The sequence below is a fragment of the Coenobita brevimanus genome, chromosome 61 (genome assembly GCF_032717465.1).
Source record: "Coenobita brevimanus isolate Jiangsu-jjx chromosome 61, ASM3271746v2, whole genome shotgun sequence".
NCBI lineage: Eukaryota > Metazoa > Arthropoda > Malacostraca > Decapoda > Coenobitidae > Coenobita > Coenobita brevimanus.
Genome location: NC_137014.1, coordinates 29,120,268 through 29,140,417, shown reverse-complemented (window position 1 = coordinate 29,140,417; position 20,150 = coordinate 29,120,268). Strand labels below are relative to the sequence as shown.

At 40.1% G+C, this 20,150-nt stretch overlaps 1 protein-coding gene and 1 pseudogene across 1 annotated transcript in view; both read right to left on the bottom strand.

Moving 5' to 3' along the window:
- The window catches only part of LOC145403728 (progestin and adipoQ receptor family member 4), a 98,809-nt gene that overhangs the window by 29,285 nt on the left and 49,374 nt on the right, over window positions 1-20,150 (bottom strand). The gene's annotated exons all lie outside the window — the stretch shown is intronic.
- Window positions 11,881-11,999, bottom strand: LOC145403851 (5S ribosomal RNA; annotated as a pseudogene).

The window sequence follows — 20,150 nt, the reverse complement described above, 5'->3', positions numbered from 1 at the left end:
AAAAAAAAAAAAAGACAGAGAGAGAGACAGGCTGCATTTCCAACAAACAGAGTTGGGTATATTTTGAAGTCCATTGAATATTCACAGTTAAATCATCAGGGTGCATTTGTAGTGTGTGTGTGTGTTCTTACGTACCTAATTGTTCTTACCTAATTGTATCTTTACAGGAATGAGTCAAGCTCGTACTGTCCCGTGTCTTAAACCATATTTATCGTACATATCCTTAAATCTGTGAATTGTTTTGGCACACACTATTTCATTCGGTAGAGCATTCCATTGATCAATTGCTCTGTTTGGGAAACTGAATTTCCTTACGTCTTTATCACCTCCCTTCTTATGCAGTTTTTTGCAGTGTCCTCTTGCTGATGCTTCTCCATATGTTAAGTACATTCTCGCTGATGTGGTCAGCAGGAGATAGTCTGTTATTGATAATCACACCTAGGTCTTTCTCTCTTTCTGATGTGTATAAGGTTTTAATTCCTAACTTATAATCTCAATCAGGTCTTTTTCCACTTTTACCAAACTTGATTACATGACACTTGTCCACATTGAATTCCATTTGCCATGTACTACTCCATTCATGAAGTTTATTTAATTCTTCTTGTAGCTCCCTACAAGAGTCTGTGCTAGTAATTCTCCTTTGTATTTTTGCATCATCTGCAAACATATTCAGATAGCTCTCATTTCCAGTGTTACTGTTTATATCATTTATATACACTAAAAACATGATTGGTGCCAGCATTGAACCCTGTGGTACTCCACTAGTCACTTCTTTCCATGATGAGTAGTTTCCTCTTAGTACTGTCTTCATTTCTCTTTTTATGAGAAAGTCTTGCATCCAACAAAACAGTTTGCCTCGAATTCCTCCTTGATGGTACAGTTTCCATAAAAGTCTTTGGTGTGGTACTGTGTCAAAAGCTTTCTTGAAATCTAAATAGATATTGTCCACCCATCCTTCCCTTTCCTGTATTGTGTTTGGCGAAGGGTTAGTGCCCCTCCCCGGAAAACAACTAACTAAAAAAACAAACAATAAGCCTCGGACAAGGACTGACCAAACGTTGACGACCAAGGACCGGACAAAGGACATTACAATTGGAATGTGGAATGTAAGGGGAGCAAATGATGAGGTGAAAGAGAGAGAGATTGTCCAGGTGCTTGAGGATGCGAAAGTGGATGTATGTGGAATAACTGAAACAAAATGGAGAGGAGAAAGTGTGAGAGAATGGGAGTATGGATGGGGTATATGTGCAGGAGTAGGTGAGAATGAGAGGGCAAAGGAAGGAGTATGTATAGTTGTGAGTAAAAGATGGAAGAGGAGCATAAGACAGTATGGATCAGTTGGATCAAGGATTGTGTGGGTAAAGTTGAAAGTTGGAATACAAATGTGGGCGATTGTGTGTGTGTATGCGCCAACGCAAGATCGTGCTAGAAGAGTGAGAGAAGAGTTCTGGACAAATGTAGAAGTGTGCATGGAAAAGTTTGGAAGGAATGATAGAGTGTTTTTGATTGGTGATATGAATGGTAAAGTTGGGAATGTGAAGGTGGATGGAATAGTTGGTGAGTGGGGTGTGCCTGCTGAGATAGATGAGAATGGGAGTGCGTTAGTGGACATTTGTGCTGGGAGGGGGTTGGTGATAGCCAATACCCTCTTCAGGCATAAAATGATCCACAGGTATACATGGCGAGTGATGAGAAGGGTGGGTGGTGAATTGAGTGAAAGGAAGGCAATGATTGATTATGTGTGTGTGTGGATGAAAGGATGCGAAGATGTATATTGGATGCAAGAGTTTATAGAGGTTGGGGGAGTGGACTTTCTGACCACTACTTGGTGGTGGCCAGAGTTAAAGTTCAAGTAAGATGGAGGAATAGAAGAAGGGAAAGACGAGAGGAAGGAGTAGTTGCAAGGAGAGTGGAAAGGTTACAAGAGGATGAGAAAAAGGCAGAGTATAAGAGAGAAGTGGAGGAACGATTGGGCAAATATGAGTTGGAGCAGATGGGGGACGTGGAAGGTGTGTGTAGAATATTTACAGAAGAAATATGTGCAGCACGTGATGTGGTGTGTGGAAGGAAGAGAAGACGGAGGGGGGTGCAAGGAACAGCGTGGTGGACTGAAGAGGTGAAACGGGCTGTGGCACAAAAGAAGAAAGCATACAATGAATGGATGAGAAATAGGGGCGTGGAAGAAGATGAGAGGCGGATGAGAGAGTTATATGTAGAAAGAAAGAGAGAGGTGAAAAGATTAGTAAGAGAGAGTAAGAAGAGAGTGGATGAGGAATTTGGAAGGAATTTGAGTGTAAAGTGGAGGGACTGTAAGAAAATGTTCTGGAAAGAGGTGAAAAGAGTAGGACAGGGTGGAAGTGGAGTTAGCAGGGGAGTGAAAGATAAAAATGGTAGATTACTAGTGGAGAAGGGAGAAAAAGTGAGCAGATGGAGAGAACACTTTAAGGAATTGTTGAACGTGGAGGATGGAAGTAATGCGAGTATAAGTGGCTGGGGAATGGCTGGAAGAAGGAGGGAGGTGAGAAGACAGGAAGAAATCAGTAGGATAGAAGTTGTGGAAGCAATGAAGAAAGTTAAATCAGGGAAAGCCCCAGGAATTGATGGAGTGTGTGGTGAAATGCTGAAGCATGGGGGAGAGATAGTAGTAGAATGGATGTGGAAGATGTGCAGATTGGCCTGGGAGGAAGGTAGAGTCCCGGAGGATTGGAAGTCAGGTACAATTAATCCCTTGTACAAAGGAAAAGGGGAAAAAGAAGTGTGTGGTAATCATAGGGGCATTTGTCTTCTTAGTATAATAGGAAAAGTATATGGTAGGATACTTATTGACAGAGTTAGAGAAAGAACAGAGAAATTAGTTGGAGAAGAACAGGGAGGCTTTAGGAAGGGAAGAGGTTGTGTAGATCAGATATTCATTCTCAGATCTTTAGTGGAAAAGTTTCTAGAGAAGGGAAAGAAGTTGTATGCGGCTTTCATGGATTTTGAGAAAGCATATGACAGGGTGGATAGACTAGGATTATGGAAAGTGTTAAGAATATATGGAATAGATGGGAAGTTGTTGAATGCTGTGAAGAGTATGTACGATGGTGCGAAGGCTGCAGTGCGTGTGGATGGTGAACTAAGTGAATTTTTCTCTTTGAAAGTTGGGTTGAAACAGGGATGTGTCATGTCTCCATGGTTGTTCAATCTGTACATGGATGGGGTAATAAAAGAGGTACAAGGTAGGGTAGTGGATGTTGCAGTGGCCCTGGTGAGAGAGGATAGTGTTTGGAAACTCCCTGTACTGTTGTTTGCAGATGATACCGTGTTGTTGAGTGAAGACGAAGGGGAGCTGCAAGGCTTGGTGGATGAGTTTGAGAGAGTGTGTAAGAAACGGAATCTAAAGGTGAATGTAGGGAAGAGTAAAGTGATGGTCTTTGAGAGAGATGAAGTCAGTGAATGTACAGCGAGGTTGGATGGTGAGGAATTGGAAAATGTGAGTACGTTTAAGTACTTGGGTAGTGTGATGAGTAAGGATGGAGGTTTGGAGGGTGAAGTGCTTGAAAGGGTACAGCAGGGAAGAAAGGTTGCTGGTTCTTTGAAAGCAGTGATAAGAAACAGGGGAGTGAGCATGGAAGTGAAAAAGTTACTACATGACAGTATTTTGATACCAACTCTAACGTACGGAAGTGAAGCTTGGACGTTGTTGGAAGGACACAAGTCAAGAGTGAGAGCCGTGGAAATGAGTTATTTAAGAGGAGCCTGTGGAGTCACATGGAGAGACAGGCTGACGAATGAGGATATAAAGGAGCGTTGTGGTGTTGATGTGGATGTGATAGGAAGCGTTATGAGGAACACACTGAGGTGGATTGGCCATGTGGAGAGGATGGAGGGTCAAAGACTGACGAAGAGAGTGTATGTGAGTGAGGTGGAGGGGGAAAGAGGGAGCGGGAAGCCGAGGATGAGATGGAGAGACGGGGTGGAGAGGTATGTGAGAGAGGGGGGTGTGAGTTGGGAGCAGGGGAGTGAAATAGCGGGGGACAGGGCGACTTGGAGGCGATTTGTTTGTGGCCACCCCAAACGGGATTGAGGCGTCTGGCAATAGATAGATAGATAGATAGATATTCTGTCATAGTAGCTCAACAGATTAGTAACACATGATTTTCCTTTTCTGAAACCAAACTGTCCTTCTGTTATCATACTGTGTTCTTCTAGATGATTTACCCAAGCTTTTCTTATAAGCTTTTCTAATACCTTGCTTACAACACTGGTCAGTGATACTGGTCGGTAGTTGAGTGGATTTTGTCTATTTTCTTTCTTGAATAAGGGGACAATATTTGCTTTTTTTCCAAATATCAGGTAGTTTACCTTGACTCAAGGATTTCTTGAAAATTAAAAATAATGGTTTACTTAACTCCTTTGCACATTCTCGTAATACCCAACATGAAATTTCATCAGGACCACTTGCTTTTCCTCTGTCTAATCTACTTAACTCCTCCTGTATTACTTTTTCTGCTATTTGTATATATGGTAGTATGTGTGGACATGCGTGTTCCACATAGTCCCTCTCAAAATTTTTTCTTCTGTAAAAACTAATTGGAAATTCTTATTTAGTGCTTCACAAATATCTTTCTCTTGTGTATAAGTGATTCCCTCGTCCGTAATGGATTGTATTATATCTTTTACTTTGGTTTTGCTTCTGATATAGCTGTAAAACAGCTTTGGTTGATCACTACTTTTATTTATTATATCCTCCTCAAACTGTTTTTGGGCTTCCTTCCTTATTCTTGTATAGTCGTTTCTTGCCTGTTTGTAATTATTATACGCCCTTTCACTATTGTGTCTTCTGTATCTATTCCACAACAAATCTCTTCTTTCTTTTGATTTTTTACATTCTGTATTGAACCATTTCTGTATTTTCTTATCTGCTTCTTTGTGCTGTGGGATGTACTTCTGGACTCCTATTTCATAAAATTCACAGAATTTTTTATATACAGCATTTAAATCTTGTCCTCTTAGCTCATTTTCCCAATCAACTTCTACAAAATACTTCTTTAGGTCTTGATAATTTCCCTTTTTATAGTTTAGGCTCTTTTTGTACCTGTCATTGCTGTTTACTATGTCATATGCTATCCTGAAGTTATAATTTAGTACTGGATGATCGCTTTTGCCGAGTGGAGGGTGATATATTAAACTGTCAATATCATTTTCTTGCCTAGTAAATATTAGATCTAGTACTGAAGGTACATCAAGTCCTCTTTTTCTGGTGGTTTCCCTCACATGTTGCGTTAGGAAAAACTCTTGGACTAGATCCAGAAGCTTTTGGTCCCAACAGCTTTCTTGGCTAATTATATCTAGAGTATTCCAATTTATATTTGTATTGAAATCCACAATTAGTATGATTCTTTCCGATTTCTCTTTCATTTTATGTAGTAATGATCTTATACTTTGAATTGTACTCTCTGCCAGGTCCTCATATTCGTCTCTTTCCCATGTGTTTGATCTGGGTGGCATGTACAAATTGGCTACAATTACTTTACCTTCAGATGTGTTGATCTCTACTGCAATCAGTTCTACTTGTGATGGTATATCTAGGTTTATTTCCTTGACTTTTAGATTTTTCTTAGTTAATATTATAATTCCTCCTCCTTTTTTTAAATTTCTGTCTCTTCTCCATATATTGTATTCCTCTAAGTTTAGTACGTCATTGGATATTCTTTGTGTTAATTTTGTTCCAGTTAGGTATATTATTTGTGGTTCATTTTCTCTGACATAATCATTCATCTCTAGTAATTTTGATACCATTCCATCCACATTTGAGAACATCAACTTTATCATTTTGTTTATATACTTGTCATGACATGGTTCTACTACCTTCCTCCTTTTTCTTCCATCCTGTTTGTGTACCACTTTCGTACCTGCAATCCTATTACTTTGTAAAAAAATTTCTTCTTCTCTTCTGATCTTCCCTCATTTTTTGTTTTTGCTTCCTCCCTTTTCTCTTTCAGTAATTCCAGTTCCTCTTGTGTTAGGCATCTTTTTATCCATACATTTTTGAACTCCTCTTTTTCCATAAGATTCTTTGCATTTTTTAGTATCTCTTCCACAGTGTTTACACTCTGGAAAGTCACCTTTAGAGGTCTTGTCTTGCTTTTCTCATATTTCCCTAACCTTTTGTGTTCCTCTATGTCTTTACTACAGATTTCCTCTGATACTTCTTTCAGTAAGCTCATTACATTTGCCATCTCCTTTTTGTCTCTTGTGATCTTGTTTTTTACTTCTTCCTCTTCCATACCAGTGATTACTATAGATTTGTTTATCTCTACTGATTCTCTGACTAACTTTGGATTGTTTTTGATTATTCTTTTCACTTCCTTTTTAATGCTTTTTTCCTCCACCCTTGTTTCCAAGTCTTTTTTTACTTTCACCATTTCAGCATATGTGGTTTCTACATCATTTTTGTAGCTTTGCACAGCTTCATTCACCTGTGTTATCTTCTCCTCAATATCACTGCTCTGGTCCATAAGACTGCTTGCTTGCCTAATTGTCTCTGTGTCATTTTTGAACTCTTCCATAACACTCGTGATTGACTACTGTACTTGCCATTTCACTCACTTTCTTCCTAAGCGTACTCAATTCCACTGTTAGTTCACTGATGGTTGTGTCTTTCTTATTGGCCTCGCTTCCTAGTTTTTCTATCTCTTCCTTTTGCAAGTGCATTTGCTTCTTTATTTCATCAATTTCATTTTTGAAAGCCATTTCTAGTTTGTGAACACGTTCAACCAGTCTATTGTGAGTCTCCACTTCAACCAGTTCTTGGTAGAAATCGTCATTTTGATTTTACTTTTATCCCTTTTCTTTTCCAAATTTGTTTTACTAAGGTATGTATCCATTTTGCAATACTAAAAGAACAGAGTATGTACTTACAGAGCATGTACACTTTCCCCGCGTTGCTGAAGTCTAAACAAACCCAGCTGACTCAGCGCATTTTTTTCCTCGCGGTTTTCTTTTCTGTTTGTACAAGTCTTGTTTAAACTTATTATTTTTTTCCTTTTAATAATGAAAAATCATTTAGTCTAACCTGGTACAGAGCTTGACTCATACAAAGATACTAATTTAGGTAATGCCACTGGCCGTGTTGGTTCGGTACTGGAGCGCCAATGTCAGACGTCTGCATCTGATGACTCCCTCTGTGTGTGTGTGTGTGTGTGTTCTTACCTAATTGTATCTTTACAGGAATGAGTTAAGCTCGTACTGTCCCGTGTCTTAAACCATATTTATCGTACATATCCTTAAATTTGTGAATTGTTTTGGCACACACTATTTCATTCGGCAGTGCATTCCATTGATCAATTGCTCTGTTTGGGAAACTGAATTTCCTTACGTCTTTATCACCTCTCTTCTTATGCAGTTTTTTGCAGTGTCCTCTTGGTGATGCTTCCCCATATGTTAAGTAATCATTTATGTCTATTTTCTCCTTCCCTGATATGCATTTATACAACATTATCATGTCACCTCTTTTCCTTCTCTCCTGTAGTGTTGGTAGATTCAGTTTATTTAGTCTTCCTTCGTAGCTTAGGTCCCTTAAGCTTGGTATCCATCTTGTAGCGGCCCTTTGAACTTTTTCAATCTTGTCTATGTGTTTTTTTAGATGAGGACTCCAGTCTACTGATGCATACTCCTGGGTTGGTCTAATGAATGATGTTATTATCCTTCTTAGCATGTCTTCATTTATGTATGTGAATGCTGTTCTCATATTTGCAAGCAATGTATACATGTTCTGTACCTTCTCACTGATGTGGTCAGCCGGAGATAGTCTGTTATTGATAATCACACCCAGGTCCTTCTCTCTTTCTGATGTGTGTAGGGTTTTATTTCCTAACGTATAATCCCAATCAGGTCTTTTTCCACTTTTACCAAACTTGATTACATGACACTTGTCCACATTGAATTCCATTTGCCATGTATTACTCCATTCATGGAGTTTATTTAATTCTTCTTGTAGCTCTTTACACGAGTCTGTGTTAGTAATTCTCCTTTGTATTTTTGCATCATCCGCAAACATATTCAGATAGCTTTCATTTCCAGTGTTACTGTTTATATCATTTATATACACTAAAAACATGATTGGTGCCAGCACTGAACCCTATGGTACTCCACTAGTCACTTCTTTCCATGATGAGTAGTTTCCCCTTAGTACTATTCTCAGTTCTCTTTTTATGTGTGTGTGTGTTCTTACCTAATTGTTCTTACCTAATTGTATCTTTACAGGAATGAGTCAAGCTCGTACTGTCCCGTGTCTTAAACCATATTTATCGTACATATCATTAAATTTGTGAATTGTTTTGGCACACACTATTTCATTCGGTAGTGCATTCCATTGATCAATTGCTCTGTTTGGGAAACTGAATTTCCTTACGTCTTTATCACCTCTCTTCTTATGCAGTTTTTTGCAGTGTCCTCTTGCTGATGCTTCTCCATATGTTAAGTAATCATTTATGTCTATTTTCTCCTTCCCTGATATGCACTTATATAGCATTATCATGTCACCTCTTTTCCTTCTCTCCTGTAGTGTTGGTAGATTCAGTTTATTTAGTCTTCCTTCGTAGCTTAGGTCCATTAAGCTTGGTATCCATCTTGTAGTGGCCCTTTGAACTTTTTCAATCTTGTCTATATGCTTTTTGAGATGAGGACTCCAGACTACTGATGCATATTCCAGGGTTGGTCTAATGAATGATGTTATTATCCTTCTTAGCATGTCTTCATTTATGTATGTGAATGCTATTCTCATATTTGCAAGCAGTGTATACATGTTCCGTACCTTCTCGCTGATGTGGTCAGCCGGAGATAGTCTGTTACTGATAATCACACCTAGGTCTTTCTCTCTTTCTGATGTGTATTGGGTTTTATTTCCTGGCAATGAATGTATACATGTTCCGTACCTTCTCGCTGATGTGGTCAGCCGGAGATAGTCTGTTACTGATAATCACACCTAGGTCTTTCTCTCTTTCTGATGTGTATTGGGTTTTATTTCCTAACTTATAATCCCAATCAGGTGTTTTTCCACTTTTACCAAACTTGATTACATGACACTTGTGCACATTGAATTCCATTTGCCATGTACTACTCCATTCATGAAGTTTATTTAATTCTTCTTGTAGCTCCCTACAAGAGTCTGTGCTAGTAATTCTCCTTTGTATTTTTGCATCATCTGCAAACATATTCAGATAGCTCTCATTTCCAGTGTTACTGTTTATATCATTTATATACACTAAAAACATGATTGGTGCCAGCACTGAACCCTGTGGTACTCCACTAGTCACTTCTTTCCATGATGAGTAGTTTCCTCTTAGTACTGTCCTCATTTCTCTTTTTATGAGAAAGTCTTGCATCCAACAGAACAGTTTGCCTCGAATTCCTCCTTGATGGTACAGTTTCCATAAAAGTTTTTGGTGTGGTACTGTGTCAAACGCTTTCTTGAAATCTAAATAGATACTGTCCACCCATCCTTCCCTTTTCTGTATTGTGTTTGTTACTCCGTCATAGTAGCTCAACAGATTAGTAACACATGATTTTCCTTTTCTGAAACCAAACTGTCTTTCTGTTATCATACTGTGTTCTTCTAGATGATTTACCCAAGCTTTTCTAATAAGCGTTTCTAATACCTTGCTTACAACACTGGTCAGTGATACTGGTCGGTAGTTGAGTGGATTTTGTCTATTTCCTTTCTTGAATAAGGGGACAATATTTGCTTTTTTCCAAATATCAGGTAGTTTACCTTGACTCAAGGATTTCTTGAAAATCAAAAATAATGGTTTACTTAACTCCTTTGTGTGTGTGTGTGTGTGTGTGTGTGTGTGTGTGTGTGTGTGTGTGTGTGTGTGTGTGTGTGTGTGTGTGTGTGTGTGTGTGTGTGTGTGTGTGTGTGTGTGTGTGTGTGTGTGTGTGTGTGTGTGTGTGTGTGTGTGTGTGTGTGTGTGTGTGTGTGTGTGTGTGTGTGTGTGTGTGTGTGTGTGTGTGTGTGTGTGTGTGTGTGTGTGTGTGTGTGTGTGTGTGTGTGTGTGTGTGTGTGTGTGTGTGTGTGTGTGTGTGTGTGTGGGTGGTGTTATCTCAGGTATTTCACTTGTGTCAAGAGAAATGTTTGCTGTTGGTACTACTGTCTTTGATGCTTACAGTTCTTTGTACAATATATATATATATATATATTCTGTTCGTAAGGACTTTAGTGAAGTTTGTAAATACTGATAATAAGGTACTGGGTCGATTGCTACTAAGATCTTCTGAGTCACCTTTCCTGTAAAGTAAAATAACTATTGCAGTACACCATGTTTTGAGAATTTTCTTCTCTTTTATACACTGAGTAAATAAGTGAGCAAGCCTATTTTGTATTTCTACTGCATCCAACTGCAAATCTGCTACTATCCATCTTCTGGAGCATTCCCTCTTTTCATATTTTTAAGAGAAATATTTACTTCGTCTGGTGTTACCGTATCTCGGGTATTTCACTTGTGTCGAGAAAAAAGTTTGCTGTTGGTACTACCGTCTTTGATGCATACAGTTCTTTGTATAATTCTTGAACTCACTTTACCATCCTATCTCTCCATTTAATGACTTCACCGTTTTTTGTCTTTTAGTGATGTAATTTGTTGCTTTCCTAATGCCATTTTATTTTGGACCTGTTTCAGACTATTTCCTTTTTTGATGGTTTCTTTGATCTGATCCATTTTTCTCTTTTTTCTTCTCTTTGGCTTTTGTTGATAAGCTTATTTAATTCCACTCGTTTTATTTCATCTTTGTTTTTACTTTCATTTCATTTCTTTTTTTCATAAGCTCGAGTGTCTTCTGAATACTGCTTGGCTTTGGTTGTATTAGGCTTTCCTGATTCTCCTAGCGCTTATGTCACTCTGTCATTCAGCTAATCAATGTCACATTCAGGATTCATTACTTACAGCCTGATATCTGTTCCTTATTTCCAACTGAAAGGCTTCTTTGTTTTCACTTACTTTTATCGGGCATATCTTTTTAACTTTAATCATCTTCTTTCTTTCACTTCTGAAACTGAATCTGGCTGTGCATCCCACCATTCTATGGTCACTTCCAATATTTACTATGTTGATAACTGTGACATTTGTGATTGTGTTATTCTTATCTGGAAGAGCAACCTCGTGAACAGGCAGGATTCCGAAGAGGGTATTTGACTACTGATCATCTACAATAATAAATCAGCTAATCGAAAAAACTACAGAATATAATAAACCACTGTGCTTAGCTTTTGTTGATTACGAAAAGGCCTTCGACTCAGTGAAGCACACAGCAATTATAAATTCACTGCGAGAGCCGAGAACAAGGAGTGAATGAGAACACTACTAAAACTGTTCAAACATATACGGTATAAAGAAGGAACTGCTGCAGTTAAATCACATAAGGACTCGGAAAAAATTAAGATTGAGAAGGGCATGCGTCAGGGAGATAGAATTTCACCAAAATTATTTACAGCACGCCTAGAAAGTATTTTCAGAAGACTGAGAACGTAGATGGAGAAAAGTTAAACCATTTAAAATTTGCAGATGACATTGTCCTAATCTCAGAAACAGCAGACATTGCAAGAAATGTTAAATGACCTGAACGGAGAAAGTCTCAAAGCTGAGCTAAAGATGAACCGGAGTAAAACTATTTTTTAATCCACAAACACCAAAGAGGGTCATCAGAATAAGCGGAGATTTTCTTGAAGTCGAGGAGTATAATTACATGGGACAAATACTAAAATTAACTAAAGATCATCATGCATTCATTGCCAGACGCCATGTATCCCAAACAGGTTGGCCAAGGGCTTAGAGTTAATTGTTTTACAGGGAGGGGCACTAATCCTCCACCAACCCCACTTCACACGTAGGGAGAACGTTATGCCAACAGCATCTGGTGTTCCAAGGCGGTCACCCATCCAAGTACTAAGCAAACCCAACGTTGCTTAACTTCGCTGATCGGACGGGAAGCGGTGTACTCAACATGGTATGGAAGATCATGATAGCGAAATAAAAAGTCGCATTACAATTGGATAGAAAGCTTTCGGTAAACATAAGAGACATTATGAAAAGCAGCCTGCCAATTTGTATGAAACGAATAGTATATAACGATGTATAATTCCAGCTATGACGTACAGTTGTGAGACTTGGAAACTGACAAAATCGAGGGAAAATAAACTAATCCGTTCTCTGAGAGCAATGGAAAGATCAGTGTTGGGAATATCTTTAAGAGACATGAAAAGATCAACTTGAGTGAGAGAGCAGACTAAAGTCAGAGATATTACAGGAGTCATAAAAGAACAGAAATGGAGGTGGGCAGGCCATGTAGCAAGAATATAGGATAACCGACGGAGCAAGAAGTTAACTGACTGGACACCAAGAGATTGTAAGCGTAGCAGAAAAAGGCGACAAAATTTGGAGAGATGAGGTACAGAAATTTGCAGGGAAAATGCCGCAAAGACTGGCTCAGTCAAGGAATTCGTAGAGATGGTTAAGGGAGGCCTTTGTTCAGCAGTGGACTTGTAATGGATGATGATGATGATGATGATGATGATGATTTTATATATATATATATATATATATATATATATATATATATATATATATATATATATATATATATACTGTATATTGTCCTAGGGCTATTTTTACTTCTTATAATAGCAGATGTGCTATATCTAATCTGTTGGTCACATATGATCGAGATGGTCAAACATGCGGTGAATTGGTCACAACTAAGGTTACTCCACTCCCCAATCACAAACTCCTCGGGCCACCCCTGGGAGTAGGGAGGGAAATTAGGGTGTAGGAAGGGCAAATTAGGAAGTAGGAAACAGGGTGGGGAAAAATGAAGGAATATGATGAGAAATGGTTAGAGAATTTTGAAGGGAGTGAAAGGAGAGAGGAAGTGATGGAACAGGGAGAAAACTGACGGAATGAAAACAGAGAGAGAAAAAAACGAAAATTACAGGCTATGAAGGGGAAATGTAGGGGGAAAATGAGAGCAATGAACACTAATATGACGAGGAATAAAGATATCGGCTACACACCTACAGGTCCTGAGAGAGAGAGAGAGAGAGGAATATTGGAATAGGGAGAGAGAGTTATGGAGAGCGGGTGGAAACGATTGAAAAAGGAGGGAATGCGACGGAACACGAGGGAAAAGATGGAACAAGGAGGAAAAAATGAAGTTCTAGGATAAAATGATGGAATGGGAAAACGATGGAAAAAGAGAGAACATGATGGGAAAGGAAGGGAATGTTATGGAGTAGGGAGGGAGACTGATGGAAAACGATTAAATATATTATGATGAAAATGGGAGGAAAAGATGAAAAAATCATAGAAAGTTGAGGGAACCGGGGAAGAGTGGGAAAAGATGGCTTTTAAAGGGTATAGGCGAAGGTTCTTGGAGTGTAGTGCAGTCATGTGATGGTAAGAATTAACAAGACAATCTCGTACTCAGGAGGGTAACCTTTGTGTTGGCATTACTTCGTATTACCGCCTATGTGTGACCTTCACATAACTTCTAAAAATACGTTGCTAGGTTGCCGTGCGTTGCCAAGTCAATCCGGTATGACGGCTTGGGAGATTTCGTAATATCTCATCCTGGGCGATTTATTGTACATGTGACACCTTAATAGCCTTTTGCATTTTAATTTGTGCCATTCTATGACAACATGCCTGGCACCTATAACATTTCTTTTCGTGTGTCCGACTCTGGGCATATGCGCCACAGCCTGTTCCCAAGGCCCTGCAGTCCTTCTACATATACGTTCCATACACCTCCACATGTCACAACTTCGGCGCAAACACCCACCATCCATACTGAATACATGATAGAGCTGTCTCGTACAGGACTGGTGTACTGGTACGAGCGGGGGTAAATTTTCACGTGGCGGGTCTTCTGGTAGATCAATGAAGTCTGCTTTTATGAAATTCAGATCTTTAAACTGTTCCAGGGCCCAGCAGGGATTCGAACCTGGATCCATTAGGACTGTACGCCACCTCTCTACCGAAGCTATTAATATTCTCTAGTATATTATTTGTATCCTTTTGATATCGACGTAATTTGTGTATTACTACTACACTTTAAAATTATCTTGTATGTTATACGCATTATTCTAATATAGAAGCAGCTTACATCAACTGCAACCCCAGACTTAACTGTACGTGAGCCCAGAGGACTTCAGGCCGAAACTGCCCTTTTTGTGCAACCATCCTCCTATCGAAGGATAAGGGAGACATATATCTGTACAACAGGGCAGCTCCACCGTCAGGCCATATCAGAACCAACACGTGAAGGCGTCCCTCTCCTGCACTATCGATTACATGCAAAAGGACATTCAGGGTTACCCAAGATTTGGCATCTTCGACACAAAATCCAACATATGATAATCTAAGTTCCAATGTCTTTTACATGGGATGAATGGTAAAAATTTTTAGCACCTTTTTCCTCTTCCGATTCTTTTATTTTTTCCTTCTAGAACATACTTACAGCTGACCTATAATTCAGAACTTTTGCATGCAGGTAGCTGCTAGAAGAAGGCCAGAGAATTCGATTCTGGCCGATTCGAGCCAATTTGAGCCACATCAAACAGTTGTTCTGTAAAAATGTTAAATGGTATGTGGCATGTTTCCCCAAGATTTTCATAACATCGATTTTTTTCCCCGGACTTGTTAAAGCAAGACAAAAACAGGTAGCGATGAAATTAAAGGGCACAGCTCCGACTATTAGGTGACTGATTAATTAACTAATCTTCTCAACGCTATATATATATATATATATATATATATATATATATATATATATATATATATATATATATATATATATATATATATATATAAGATCATGCAGGATCACATCGCTGTTCAGTGGAAAGGGGTTATGTTCTTTAAGTAAAGTACTTTGCGAGCAGCGCTGAATCGATGCACCTTCAGAACGACGACTTTACCTCGTACCCGGTATGCAAAATAAACAGCTGAGAAGATCTAGGAAGTTCCACAAGACACGATAATACAACTACGACACAAGACCAACACCCAAAGACACAAGACAAATGTGAGAAAATATTAAAGTGTACTATGTAAAATCTGAAGCGCTTAAGTGCCTAGGAGAAAGTCGGTATTCAGGGGGTATGAATGATGGATGAATGAGTGTGGTCCATTTAACTGGAAGTCTTTTGATAGTTCTCCCTCATCACGATATTTCTTACTCTCTGGACCATACCTCACAAAGATGCCGGGATGATTGTGATGATTAATATGGAAAATAAATAACCCAGGGAGGTGTTACAAAACCACCTACATCAAAAGCGACAGCTAAACTCAAAGATATTACTGAAATAATGAAAAACACTACAACATATTTTGGTGTAATACTTTAAAAAATACCTGAGGAAGAAGTGATATGAAATCAACACCTATAACAAACACCCAGAAGTTGTTAGCATAAAACAAATACCGAACAAGGTACCGTAATACTAAGGTTTAACATGGAAGTGTTACGAAGCCCCCTGCACCAATGACAACACCACGGACCAAAACACGGCCATAAACACCACCGGCCACAAAAGTTATCGATCACCTCAGCGACAACATCACCGCCTCACGCAACACTACCCTCATGTTTTCACGACCCAGACCACGTTATGGACATGTATCGATTTGTATTCGAACTCTTGTGTCCCAAATGAATATACTCGGGTACATAATTTGGTTCGCCTAGTATTTCACCTCTTCTCACTCTCCTATGCTCGTCCTGAATTAAACCTATTCTGATACGTAGCTTACATTCAGACACAAAAGTATGACTAATTTTCACCTTGCTTTACTTCTCACTTTGGAAATCAGGTATAAAGTTCCCCTAGTCCGATGTTCCTCCATCACTTCCCCCCTCTGACTTCCTCATGGCTGATATTAAAATTTCTTCAGTTGATGTATTTTCTGCCATCACTGGCCTCAGTACTAACAAGGCATATGGGCCTGATGGGGTCCCTCCTGTTGTTCTCAAGAACTGTGCTTCTGTGCTACACCCTGCCTAGGCAAACTCTTTCGTCTTTGTCTGTCAACTTGTACCTTTCCTTCTTGCTTGAAGTTTGCTCTCATTCAGCCAGTCCCAAAGAAGGGTGACCACTCCCAAACCTCCAACTATCATCCAATTGCTTTAACGTCCTGTATTTCAAAAGTTTTCGAGTCAATTCTCAATAGAAAAAATTGAAGGCATCTTTCCCATTACAACCTTCTTTCCGATCGTCAGTACGGGTTCCGTCAGGGACGCTCCACTGGCGATCTTCTCACCTACCTTTCAGACTCCTGGTCATCCTCCTTTCGGGACTTTGGCGAAAGCTTTGCCATTGCACTTGACATCTCAAAAGGCTTTCGATCGAATCTGGCATAAATCTTTAATTTCCAAACTGCCCTCCTACGGTTTCTATCCTTCTATCTGTGCCTTTATCGCTAGCTTCCTTTCTGGTCGTTCTATGGCCGCTTTTCGTCTCATTAACTCTCCTCCTCTTACTGACTCCCTTCAACCTCTGTCTCTTCGCCGCACTGTTGCATCTTAATCTCTTTTCTATCGCTACTTTAATGGTCACTGCTTCTCTGAACTGTCTGCTTGCATTCCTCCACCTCTACGACGGGCGCGTAGCACCTGTCTGGCAGCAAACTCTCATCCCTTTTCTGTCCAGCTCTCTAATGCAAGAGTTAACCGTTACTCCCAGTCTTTCATTTATGCAACAGGTCATCTCTGGAACTGTCTCCCTTTGTCTGTATTTCCTGCTGCCTATGATCTCCAGTCTTTCAAACGTAGTGTGTCCAGGCATCTCAAAATGATCGGATCTTGAATTTGGCTCTCTATTGTATTTTGTTTTTCTCTTGGAGGGAACTGTTACTGCGGGCTCATGGCCTTTGGTTCCTTCTTCCTCGCATAAAAAAAAAAAAAGATCTATCAACAGTGGTGTTCCTCAGGGCTCTGTCCTATCACCAACTCTCTTCCTTTTATTCATCAATGATCTTCTAAGCTGTACATCTAACCCTATCCACTCATACGCTGATGACTTCACCCTTCACCTTTCCATTCGGTTCCCGCAACGCCCATCTCAACAGTTACTTCAGCAAAGAAGGGATGAGGCTATGGCACACCTAATGTCTGACTTGGCTCGTATCTCTGACTGGGGTAATAATAATATGGTTGTTTTTAATGCATCTAAGACTCAGTTCTTACACCTATCAACCCGACAAAATCTTCCACAGGTATACCCACTAATGTTTAATAATATTCAGCTTAATCCTGCATCATCCTTGAACATGCTTGGGGTTTCATTTACTCGGGACTTATCTTGGAAAGATCATATTACATCTCTTGTAAAATCTGCTTCCAAGAGATTGGGTGTGCTAAGCCGACTCCGCTCTTTCTTTACCCCTGCACAATTGTTGACTCTATACAGGGGTTTTATCCGCCCCTGTGTGGAGTACAACTCTCATGTGTGGGGAGGCTCCCCACATACAGCTCTTCTCAATAGGGTGGAGTCAAAGGCTTTTCGTCTCATTAACTCTCCTCCTCTTACTAACTCCCTTCAACCTCTGTCTCTTCGCCGCACTGTTGCATCTTTATCTCTTTTCTATCGCTACTTTAATGGTGACTGCTCCTCTGAACACTCTGCTTGCATTCCTCCACCTCTACGATGGGCGCGTAGTACCCGTCTGGCAGTAAACTCTCATCCCTTTTCTGTCCAGCTCTCTAATGCAAGAGTTAACCGTTACTCCCAGTCTTTCATTTATGCAACAGGTCAGCTCTGGACCTGTCTCCCTCTGTCTGTATTTCCTGCTGCCTATGATCTCCAGTCTTTCAAACGTAGTGTGTCCAGGCATCTCAAAATGATCGGATCTTGAATTTGGCTCTCTATTGTATTTTGTTTTTCTCTTGAAGGGAACTGTTACTGCGGGCTCATGGCCTTTGGTTCCTTCTTCCTCTCATAAAAAAAAAAAAAGATCTATCAACAGTGGTGTTCCTCAGGGCTCTGTCCTATCACCAACTCTCTTCCTTTTATTCATCAATGATCTTCTAAGCTGTACATCTAACCCTATCCACTCATACGCTGATGACTCCACCCTTCACCTTTCCATTCGGTTCCCGCAACGCCCATCTCAACAGTTACTTCAGCAAAGAAGGGATGAGGCTATGGCACACCTAATGTCTGACTTGGCTCGTATCTCTGACTGGGGTAATAATAATATGGTTGTTTTTAATGCATCTAAGACTCAGTTCTTACACCTATCAACCCGACAAAATCTTCCACAGGTATACCCACTAATGTTTAATAATATTCAGATTAATCCTGCAACATCCTTGAACATGCTTGGGGTTTCATTTACTCGGGACTTATCTTGGAAAGATCATATTACATCTCTTGTAAAATCTGCTTCCAAGAGATTGGGTGTGCTAAGCCGACTCCGCTCTTTCTTTACCCCTGCACAATTGCCGACTCTATACAGGGGTTTTATCCGCCCCTGTGTGGAGTACAACTCTCATGTGTGGGGAGGCTCCCCACATACAGCTCTTCTCAACAGGGTGGAGGCAAAGGCTTTTCGTCTCATTAACTCTCCTCCTCTTACTGACTCCCTTCAACCTCTGTCTCTTCGCCGCACTGTTGCATCTTTATCTCTTTTCTATCGCTACTTTAATGGTCACTGCTCCTCTGAACTGTCTGCTTGCATTCCTCCACCTCTACGACGGGCGCGTAGCACCTGTCTGGCAGCAAACTCTCATCCCTTTTCTGTCCAACTCTCTAATGCATGAGTTAACCGTTACTCCCAGTCTTTCATTTATGCAACAGGTCAGCTCTGGACTTGTCTCCCTCTGTCTGTATTTCCTGCTGCCTATGATCTCTAGTCTTTCAAACGCAGTGTGTCCAGGCATCTCAAAATGATCGGATCTTGAATTTGGCTCTCTATTGTATTTTGTTTTTCTCTCGGAGGGAACTGTTACTGCGGGCTCATGGCCTTTGGTTCCTTCTTTCTCGCATAAAAAAAAAAGTAAAAAGAAAAGGCGAATGTGAAATTTGTGACAATCATGGGGTTTTTTTTATTTCTCAGTGTAACAGGAAAGATAAATGGTAGGATACCTATCGAGAGACTAAAGGAGATAATCGAGGTATTAGTTAAAGAAGAACAGGACGACTTTAGGATGGAAGGGGGTTCAGTAGAGCAGATATTCATTCTAGGATGTTTAATGGAAAAGTATCCTGAGAATGGAAAGAAGTTGCATGCCTTCATGGATCTATTGACAGCATATGACTATGTGAAGTGATTTTTTTTTTTTTTTTTTTAAATCCAAGTGCTGGAATGAAACAAGGATGTCTCGTGTCTCCATGGTTCTCTCTCTCTCTCTCTCTCTCTCTCTCTCTCTCTCTCTCTCTCTCTCTCACGTGCACACGTGCACACACCATATATATATATATATATATATATATATATATATATATATATATATATATATATATATGTACTGTATATCGTTTATAATGGCTCAAACATGACTGCATGCGTCGCGTCGGCCTTGGTCACCTAATGGCGTCTCTCCATGCTGCTCGATTTCTGGCAGCCTCCCTACTCAGTCCCATACCCCTGAGGCCACACTCTACATTCATTCCATGACCTCGTCCTAGGTATTTTTCGGCCTGCTTCTCGCAGCCCTACCCCCAACGTTCACACTTCTCAGCTTCCGCACCCAAATGTCATCCTCCATCCTCTCAACATGCCCAAACCATCTCAACCAACCCCTCCTCATCACAGCACCAATACACTGCAAGTTTCATCCTTCCTCTCAACTCTTAAATCTCAGTCCTGTTCCCCCCACCAGGCCTCGCATTCAATGACGCACTACACATACATCTAATCGTTGTCATTTCTGTACGTTTGAGCCTACGAATATCCTCTTCCTTTATTGTCTAGGTCTCATTGCTATACAGCATTGCACTCCAAACACATGCCGCATGCAAAGATCCCTTAGCACGGAAGGAGCGCCCTCTTAATGCTGGGAGAGACAACAGCTCCCTGAACTTTCTCCAACCACTGAGGCCACATAACTACCTCCATCTCCACCTCTAGCACATATGTCCCTCAAATGATTAAACACACACACACACACAC